Raw genomic sequence first — 9,635 nt, forward strand, 5'->3', positions numbered from 1 at the left:
TGCACCAGAACACCATCACTTCAGCATCACTCAGCACCACTTCAGTCTTCCCTCAGCATCTGGCATCTGTTGATTCTCCCCTAGTGTACGTCCACTGCTTGTGTCGTAATTCAGATACTATTTCTCAACGTCCACCCTCACGTTGTTTATGTACCCCCAAAACAAAATTAAAACAGGCAGGAGGAAGTTGCTAGCATTCAAAGGATGAAAAAACTAGAAGACATTTTTTTATGTTAATTGTTTTTTTAATAGGGCAGTTTAGTTGTACATAATGACTTCTTGGTATAAGGTAACACAAATGCTTATAACACTTTTTTATTTTAACTTGTCAACATTCTACACAGCAGCCACACTGCTGCACAATATAGCTTAAAGACGTCAGCAAAGCCAATAGCTCAACACTTATAAGGGCTAAATGCCGAGATCTATTGGCCATGTCAATGCATGTTTCTTTATGTGAGTGATAAAAAACAATTTTTCATTGTTCTTGGTTTTCCAGCTTTTGATTCACGATTTATGCTTTCATAAGACATACATTAAAATGGTATATCAGACATTCATTAGTGTCTACTGCCACCTAGTGATACAGAAGTATTTAACATTTCATTCAAGTTCTCAATGGCTTCGTTTACTTAAAGTAGCTATTTTATTTTAATTTCTCTTTCCAAAATGAGTTCTGCGAATCAGGATATTCAGAAAAGAGGTGTACTATGACCGAGGAAGAAATCTGGCTTGGCTCCAAGAGTTAAAATGCTAGCTAAGTGATCTATCCTGTAAAAGCACGATAAAGACTCAGGATAAAAAAGAGGGGGCATATTATCAAGGGGGTTTATCTCCGCTTTTTTGGCTTTAAAAGCCAAGAAAGCGGAGATAAAATTATCTCCCTATTACCTAGCTGTCGCTAACACCTGTTAGCGACAGCTAGTAGGAGATAGCAACCATCTTGGGCCCTACTTTGCATGTCAGTGATATTTATCACTAATGACATGCAAAGTGGGCGTGCCAAGATGTTAGCGACTGGAAACAGTCGCTAACATCGCTATCTCCTATTACCAACTTATGGATATATTCGCGCTAAGCGCGAATATCTCCAAAAGCTAACACCTGCCCTGAGCAGTTCTTAGCCATGATATCCAATGGGAGGTGGATAACATGGCTAAGAGCATTAGCTCGGTAATGCATGAATATCGCGGACTTTTCAGCGATATTCATGCATTACGGCCGATTTTTATCGCATTTGCGATAAACCTTGGTAATACCAAGGTTTATTTCCGATAAAAATCGCCGCAGCTCAGCGGTAAATTTTTGTCTCTAACCAAGCAATAGCGATAATTATCGCTATTGCTTGGTAATATGCCCCTAGGTTAGTTATTTCTTGAACCCTTGTTTTACTCTAGCACTTTAGATTATATCATTGCTTTGACATCTGTTAAAAGTAATCGTTTGATACACAAATGTTTACCCAGCTCAAATGCCCTGACAACACCATCATGAGTGAACCAAGAGGTAGCTATCAGTCTGTCATGTGTATCGAATATATATGGCCAAGCTCACTGTCTATTAAACCACACGGAAGTCAGGTATTTTATATGGGACACATCTTGAACAGTATCTCACCACGGGATCACTGGTTTGAGGTACAGTATAGGGATTAGCGTAGGACCACAAACATTAATGAATATCTCCTTCCCTTACCATTTACTACCAAAAGGAAATACTTCATATTTGATTGCTTCTTGGCCCTAATTTGTACATTCTGTTCAATAGCACATGTTAATTCCGTCTGACTCCATGCATGTATAAAATGCTCAAAATATATTTTTTGACACCATTAAACAAAGGGAAAGTAAGAGACTTCTTATGTTACTACCGTCTTTCTCTGAGTTAACAAACAGTAAAGAGGGAAAGGTTTTGCACCCAATGACCGCAATTTCACTGATTCCCAGACTAAAGGGGGCTGGTGTCTTGCAAGTAGTCTGTGAGGTGCAAATTCAAATTGGAGCTGTGCTCGTAAGCACACACACAGAGCAGAAAAGCAACTTTTTTAGGTTTTGTCTGCTCAGCTGCCATGTGTTTAGTGCTTCTTCAAGGGATTTATCTCCGCTTTTTTGGCTTTAAAAGCCAAGAAAGCGGAGATAAAATTATCTCCCTATTACCTAGCTGTCGCTAACACCAGTTAGCGACAGCTATTAGGAGATAGCGACCATCTTGGGCCCCGCTTTGCATGTCAGAGATATTTATCACTAATGACATGCAAAGTGGGCGTGCCAAGATGTTAGCGACTGGAAACAGTCGCTAACATCGCTATCTCCTATTACCAACTTTTGGAGATATTCGCGCTAAGCGCGAATATCTCCAAAGGCTAACACCTGCCCTGAGCAGTTCTTAGCCATGTTATCCAATGAGAGGTGGATAACATGGCTAAGAGCATTAGCTCGGTAATGCATGAATATCGCTGACTTTACAGCGATATTCATGCATTTCGGCCGATTTTTATCGCTTAGGAGATAAACCTTGATAATAGCAAGGCTCCTAAGCGATAAAAATTGCCGCAACACGGCGATAAAATTATTGCCGCTAAGCCAACATAGCGATAATTATCGCTAGTTGTTGGTAATATGCCCCCTTGTCTTTTAATCTGCGATTAAAATGGAAATGGCCAGCGCTAGTGCTTGTAGAAGAAATATATTACTCCAATTTGTGACCCACTAGGAATTGCTGTCATCGCAGGAATGGTGGCGTGCTGGAGCCAGCAGATCACTATGCCTGTGATTTCTTTTCAACAAAGAGTCACAATGCCACTCTCTATGGTAATCTGGTGACACAGGCATCTTTATCCTTTCTAATCACTTCCATTGGATCAGACGGTGTTTTTCATGACTTCACAATGCACCTTTGAGGTGGCTCACGTCATGCCTTCTCAATGCCTGGTCGGGCCATTTTAGGCAATAGTTGTTTGTATAACAGGGTGCATCGCTGGATGCTGTGTCAGTAAATGTAACTGAATACAGAGCAGTGAAGCAATGTTTAAGTGTTTAAGGGGTGACTGCTGTTCAGTAAAATAAACCTTTATCATAAAATGTGTTTTAATACTCATGCAGTTGCATGTGTTCTCTTTCCCTATTTTTAGGGCTGGCCCATACTTTCACCTGAATGACACAGTTTCTTTACTCATTATTTCTCGGGGGTGGATCCTGCACTGGTTGTGAGTCCACTGATGTTGGCCAATAACCCCACCATGACAACGGTTGCCCTTCCGAAACTGTTTTGTGTCTTTGATGGTGCCTTTTGCGAATGTGTCTTTGAGAGACAGGGGTGCAGAATAAAAAACTGACCACTTATTATGTGTGAAAACAACCTCTTTATTTAAACAGGTTGCTGGACTTGGCCCTTTTTGGCAGGTTCACCCCTAAACTTCTTGACTTAAGTTCTGACATGGTGTTGGTGGTTTTAGGCCTCTAGGTACTTTAGCACTGTGGTCCAATGTAAAGTGCGTGTGCTCTCTGTGTACATTTGATAAGGTTGGCCTGCCCTCCCATAGGATTGAATTGGGGATTCCCTGACTAAGTGTGTCAGTGGTAATTCATGGCATGGGAGGAGCAGCGTGCTCAAATTTAGTATGTATGAAATTGTGAGAATAAATCCTGCGCAATGGTGTGCGCAGATTTATTGTGACTGTTGGAAATGGCCCTTTTTGCAGGGTTATCCCCAAACCTTTTGCTTCTTCCTCCTTTATTTTTCCTGACCTCTGGTTGTTGGAAATAGGACTCTGGGCACTTTACCACTGCTGATCAGTGCTAAAGTGCATATGCTCGCTGCTTAAATTGTATTGTGATTGGTTATCCATGATTGGCATATTTGTCTTGCCAGTAGGTCCCTAGTAAAGTGCACTGAGTGTTCCAGGGCTGGTGATTCAAATGCTGCTAGTGGGCCTGCAGCACTGATTGTGCCACCCACATGAGTGGCCCTAAAATGGTGTCTCAGGCCTGCCACCGCAGTGCCTGTGTGCAGTTGCTAACTGCCATGCTGACCTGACCAGTGTCCACACTGGCCAGGCATAACCCTTCCTTTTCTGTACACATTGGACACCCCTATGGAAGGCCGTAGGTACCCCCGCTGGGCAGGGTGCAGTGTATGTGAAAGGTAGAGCATGTACTAGTGTGGGTGACATGCTCTGGTAGTGAATTACATCCATTTTCATTTTTCACTATTGTAAGGCTATGTTGCCCATAGGCTATAATGGGGAATGCTGTGTATAATGTTTACTTGCATATCTTCCCATAGGAGCAAGATAGGAAAATTAAAGTCTGGTATCCCTGAACTCAATATTTAATTACCTATCTTTTAGGAAAGATGGCTTTTAAATCCTGTGTTTGAGAACAGCACTTTTAGAAAGTGGCTGTTATCTTGTCTGACCTTTCTGTGTGCCTTGGCCTGTTTGTGAATTGACTGTCTGGTTTGTGAGTGACAGGGGCTGGGGAGCCCCCAGGATGCAGGATGAGTCATCCCTAGGCTGAATAGATGCATCTGCATATTGAGTGGTGGGAGGAGATAGCACCTGGGCCTGAATAGGGCTGTGCCTGCCTTCCACAATGCTGGCTCCACCTCCTGCTGGGCAGCTGATGACCCTGCCCCTCTCTCTGAAAAGAAAGAAGAAGTCAGGAAAACAAAGTGCTCCAGGACTGACCAGAACTGGTTCGTACTACGCCAAGGCCTCTCTGCCTCCAGAGAACAAAGGAACGACTGGTATAAAAAGGGATGCCCAGACCTCAGAAAATTAGATCATCCTGGAATCAAGAAGGAACCTCTGCCAAGGAGAAAGCTGAAACTGAAGAAGAAAGACTGTCCAGCTGTTGCTCTGTTGCTGGACTGACCTGCTGTTGCTTTGCTGCCAAGGAGAGGGGAAGGACTTTGCTTTTTGTCCTGTGTCCCCGCGCTTGAAGGAATCTCCAAGAGCCTGAGGAGAGCTGGCCTCCTGTTAAGAAGTCCCAGGAACAAAAGGACTTCCCCCCAGCTTCCCCCCTGAATTCTGCTGTGCGAGTTCTGCCCTTCCTAGAGTGCTTGATCCAATTGTGGGGCCTCTGGAAGTTGTTGCCTGCTGTTTAGGAAGCTTGACAAGGAGAAAAGAAGAAGATATGCAAATACTTTACACATTGCTTTTGATAAGCCTGTCTGCTTGTGCCAAGCTGCCAAGGGGATGAGCAGGGGTTATCTAACGTGTGTATCCCCCTTACCCTGACTAGAAGCAAATGTCCCTATTTGGACATTGGTACCTACCTCTGCCAACTAGAGACCCCAGATCTAACAGTGACTATGGGAGAAATGCCACTTTTAGAAGTTGGCATTTCTGTGTGCTATGTATCTGCCTGCCTGATGTGAATTGCATGTCTGGCTTGTGAGTGACAGGGGCAGAGAGGTGTGTGTGGCTCCAGGAGGGGCAGGGTGAGTAAGCGCTGGGCTCAATAGGACATCTGGGCTGGGAGTAGTGGGAGGGGTAATCCCCTGACTCTGAATAGGATTGTGCCTGTCCTGTACAATGCTGGCTCTGCCCGCTGTGGTGTGTCTGATCACCTAGCCACCAACTGAAAGAGGGGAAGAGGAGCTTGCAAAACAAAGTGTTCCAAATCCCCCCGGAACCAGTTGCATCTGGTTCCCCAATGCCCTGCACTAAAGATAAAGAGAATGCTCGTATAAATATAGGGGCCGTGACCCCATGAAAATGTTCAGTTTCATGGTGCTGTGCTGATCCTGCTGGGGCATGCTGCTGCTGGGACCCAGGAGGAACCACCATTCGGGCTTGCCTCCCTGGTCCCGCTATGCCCCAGGGGCCTTTTACTTCCTTTTATCCTCAAGGACTTGATGGGACCGCTGGCGCACTGTGAGCAGTTTGCTTTTAATATGCCAGGACCTTTTTGCTGCATTTTTTGCGTCCTGTGAGCGCTTTGTTTTAAATTCCCCATGAAAGGGAGCACGAGGGCTCCGCATCGCTGAGCTGCCCGTGGAGGAGAGAATGCCCGGCTTAGGGATTCCCTAACCCTGGGCGTCCGAATCGGCTACGCCCACAGAGTAGGCGTAGTGTTGCCTCCTACGCATTTTGCGTAGACAGCGTAGCCGGCAACACTACGCCCACTCCGTGTGCGTAGCCGAGCCGGCCGCCACCCGCCTCCCTCCCGCCCTCCCCTACATACATTATTTAAGCAAAATACCCTTAATAGAGCAATTTTAAAGCATTTACCGTGTCCGGGGCTCGTCCGGGGCTCCCTCTTGGAATAGCGTCTCTTCATAGATACCAATGCGCATGCGCGGGCGGCCGCGCAAGCGCATTTCTCGGGAGAAATGCGCATGTGCGGCCGCCCGCGCATGCGCATTGGTATTTCCAAGAGGGAGCCCCGGACACGGTAAATGCTTTAAAATTGCTTTATTAAGGGTATTTTGCTTAAATAATGTATGTAGAGGAGAGCGGGAGGGAGGTGCGTAGTGGGGCTACGCGGAGTGCGGGAGTGGGCGTAGCTTCTCCCCCACTCCGCGTAGCTCCGCGGAGCCCCACTACGCCCGGGCTTAGGATTCCCCCACATTACCGCTGGGAGTAGCGGGTGCCCACCCCGCATTTCTACCTCTTACAAGCGGGAGCCTGCCACGCTTTATGGATGTTGATGGCGGGTGCCCACCCCGCATTTATGATTTAATTAGTGAGCGGGTGCCCACCCCGCCACTATCTGAGTTAGAACGGTTGCCCACCCCACGTTTCACCGCCGCGACCCGAGCCATAACAGGAAGTGAGGCGCGCCGCCTGACTGGGGGTGGGGCCTAGTGCGCATCACTTCCGCCTTCCCCTGTCCAGGGGAAGGCAACCCGGAATGCAGTAACTGCGTAGCGTGCTCCCGTGAACGGAGGGAAGCGCTCAGCCAGCCTATGCCAAGAAGATGTCCAGTAAAAGGATCAGTGAAGAGACCAGACAAAGCCTCCCCAGTGAGCGAGCAGAGCAGGGAGTCCAGCCTCCAGAACAGCCCTGGTGAGTGGGGCTTCAGAGGGCACACAAGTGGGACAGAGTGTTTTTGTGCCCAGGAGGAGCCTGTTGAACGGGGCCCCTCAAGCACACTTGGTGCCAGTGCCTATTTCTTGAGCGGCCCGCCTGGTAGAGGGCCGCTCCAATGTTGGGCATGTTCTATTGGTAGGGCTTCTGTGGGGGTCCAGAGGCACAGTGGTGTCCGTGGTTACCTGGATGATCCCAGCTGTCCTGCAGGAGCGCAGGCAGCTGCAATGAGGGGGCAACATGAAACATGAGTTAGAGAAGCCCGTGGGGCTGAGGAGGCACAGGTGTACCAGGGCCCTTTACTTCGTTTTTATCCTCAGCTGCACCGCACCAGTGTGGGCAGCTGCAACCTTTGGGCATAATTGTTAGAAATCCCTGAGTGGGACAACAGAGGGCATAGTGGTGCCAGGCCTTAGTCTCCACAGCTGCACGGCAATTAGCGTCAGCTGCTACGTTTAGGCCACAGTTCTTTGAGGGCATGGGTTATGAGATAGGAGTGAGATACATTCCTTTGCCCCAGCGCAATGGGGCACTTTGGATTCCACTGCCTTGGAGGCAGCCCTGACATTTTGGACGTAGGGCATTTGGGACCCTTTGAGAAGGCCAGTTGGACAGGGGGACTATTGGGTTCGTAGGGCACCAGGCGATTACTGGCTGTGTACTACGCTTATGAAATGTCCTACATTTACTAAGTTCACTTTGTGATGGTTCTGACAGTGGTCCAGTTGGCCCTGTCAGATGTACATAATCCCTTGTAGATATTACCTAGTGCCAGGTATTACTATTCTAATGTGTCATGAGAATACAAAGGCTATTTTTGATATAACCTTGTGTGGAGGTCCTTTTGTGGTGTGCCTGGTATGTTGTTGCTGTGTGCGTGAGCAAACGCTTTACACATGGCCTCCGGGATAGTCCTGACTGCTCGTTCCAAGCTACCAAAGGCGGTGAGAAGGGTTATCTTTGGCGGGTAACTCCCTTGCCCTGACTAGAGTGGTGGTCTCTGCCTGGCTGTGGCGCAAGCCTTAGCAAACCAGAGATCCCATTTCTAACACAGGTGTACATCACAACTTTTTGTGGCAAAACCACCTTACAAAACTAAAACCTTGCTATACCTCCAGTGTAGCCCCCACTCCATCCCCACCCCTACGCCCCTCAACATACCCACCTGCAAATAACTCATTTAACTGTGTTGCATTTCAATATTTCCAACTTTGTATTCCCTCTATACCCTATGACTATGTGTAAGAACCTGTAAGTAACAATGGGGGATATTATCAACAAAACGCGATACATATCGCAAAGCGCGTGTATCGCATTTTGTTTTATCGCCCTCTATCACTGGTTCACATCGCCTCATTAGCGGCCTATTATCAAGGCGCCGCTAGGATGCGATGTGAAAGCCAGCGATAGCTGCTTTTAGCGGGAGAAATCCTGCGATAAACCCAGTGCGCTAAAAAAAGCTTGCTAATAGGCAAGCGTCGTCGTAACCTGCCTATCCACCTCCCATGTAATGTAAGGCTAAGTCAAGTGTTTTATGTAGGCGTTCGGGAAATGCGATAAACGCGCTGGATTCGGGCTGCATTGGTAATAGGGCCATGATATGTCAGCGACCTTTTTCATGGACTTATAAGTCAGGAACGCCTACCTTGCAGGTCATTAGCGATGACACGCAAGGCGTAATTGAAAACGATCGCTAACATTATCAAGCAAGCACTAAAGCAGTTTAGCGCTTGCTTGATAATTGTGCGATAGAAATATCTCCATTTGCGCCCGAAAACGGACGCTAAAAGCGGCGATAAGTCTATCGCAAGCCCTTGATGATATGCCCCTAAATGTCCTAAACTGAAACTTGAACTACCTACCTACCCTCCCTTTGCACATGGTACCCCAACTAGCATACCAACAAACTTCTGCCAACTCCTGGCAAACTTTTCATGCCAACGGAGCACCTGTACAGGCAGGGTGGGGGAATTTTGCAACGCTATGCTCCCTGTTACCAGCCACCAGGTCACCTGACCCTAAAATGGTGACAGGTAGCCCAACTTGACCCCCTTAATATATATGTTTGACTATGTTTGGGCTATGAAATGTAGCCCAATACAAAATGGCAGTTGCTGGACTACAGAGCAAAAACATCTTCAGACAGAAATTGTCAGAAACACCTGTGTGCTTTTGCATTTGACTCGTGAGGGACACCTAGTAACGACTAGTTGAACTGCAGCTTTTAGAAGAATTATTTTGATATTGGATACTATAATATTCACTGACCACTGCTAATCTTGTCCCATAATGCTTTGCAGGGCCTTTGGTTGGGATTGTATTTTTGTTCATAACTGTGCTTGGGGTGGTCCTAAGAGGATGGGACCACCATTGTTCAGCAAGATGTGCTCATTGTTTTCAAGGCATCTGCCTGGTTCTCTCCCTAGGTTAGGGAGGATCCCAAAATCCTCACCTCTCTAACTGCTTGCTAAATTTTCATTTTCACTTTTGTGAAATGACTGTATGCATTTTAGCACGTAAAGATAGAGATACTTGTTATTTTACCAAAAGTATATGAGGATTCTGTTTTATTAATTGAGAGTCCAACAGAGTGAAGTTGCGG

Source organism: Lissotriton helveticus, chromosome 1_1 (assembly GCF_964261635.1).
Source record: "Lissotriton helveticus chromosome 1_1, aLisHel1.1, whole genome shotgun sequence".
Classification (NCBI taxonomy): domain Eukaryota; kingdom Metazoa; phylum Chordata; class Amphibia; order Caudata; family Salamandridae; genus Lissotriton; species Lissotriton helveticus.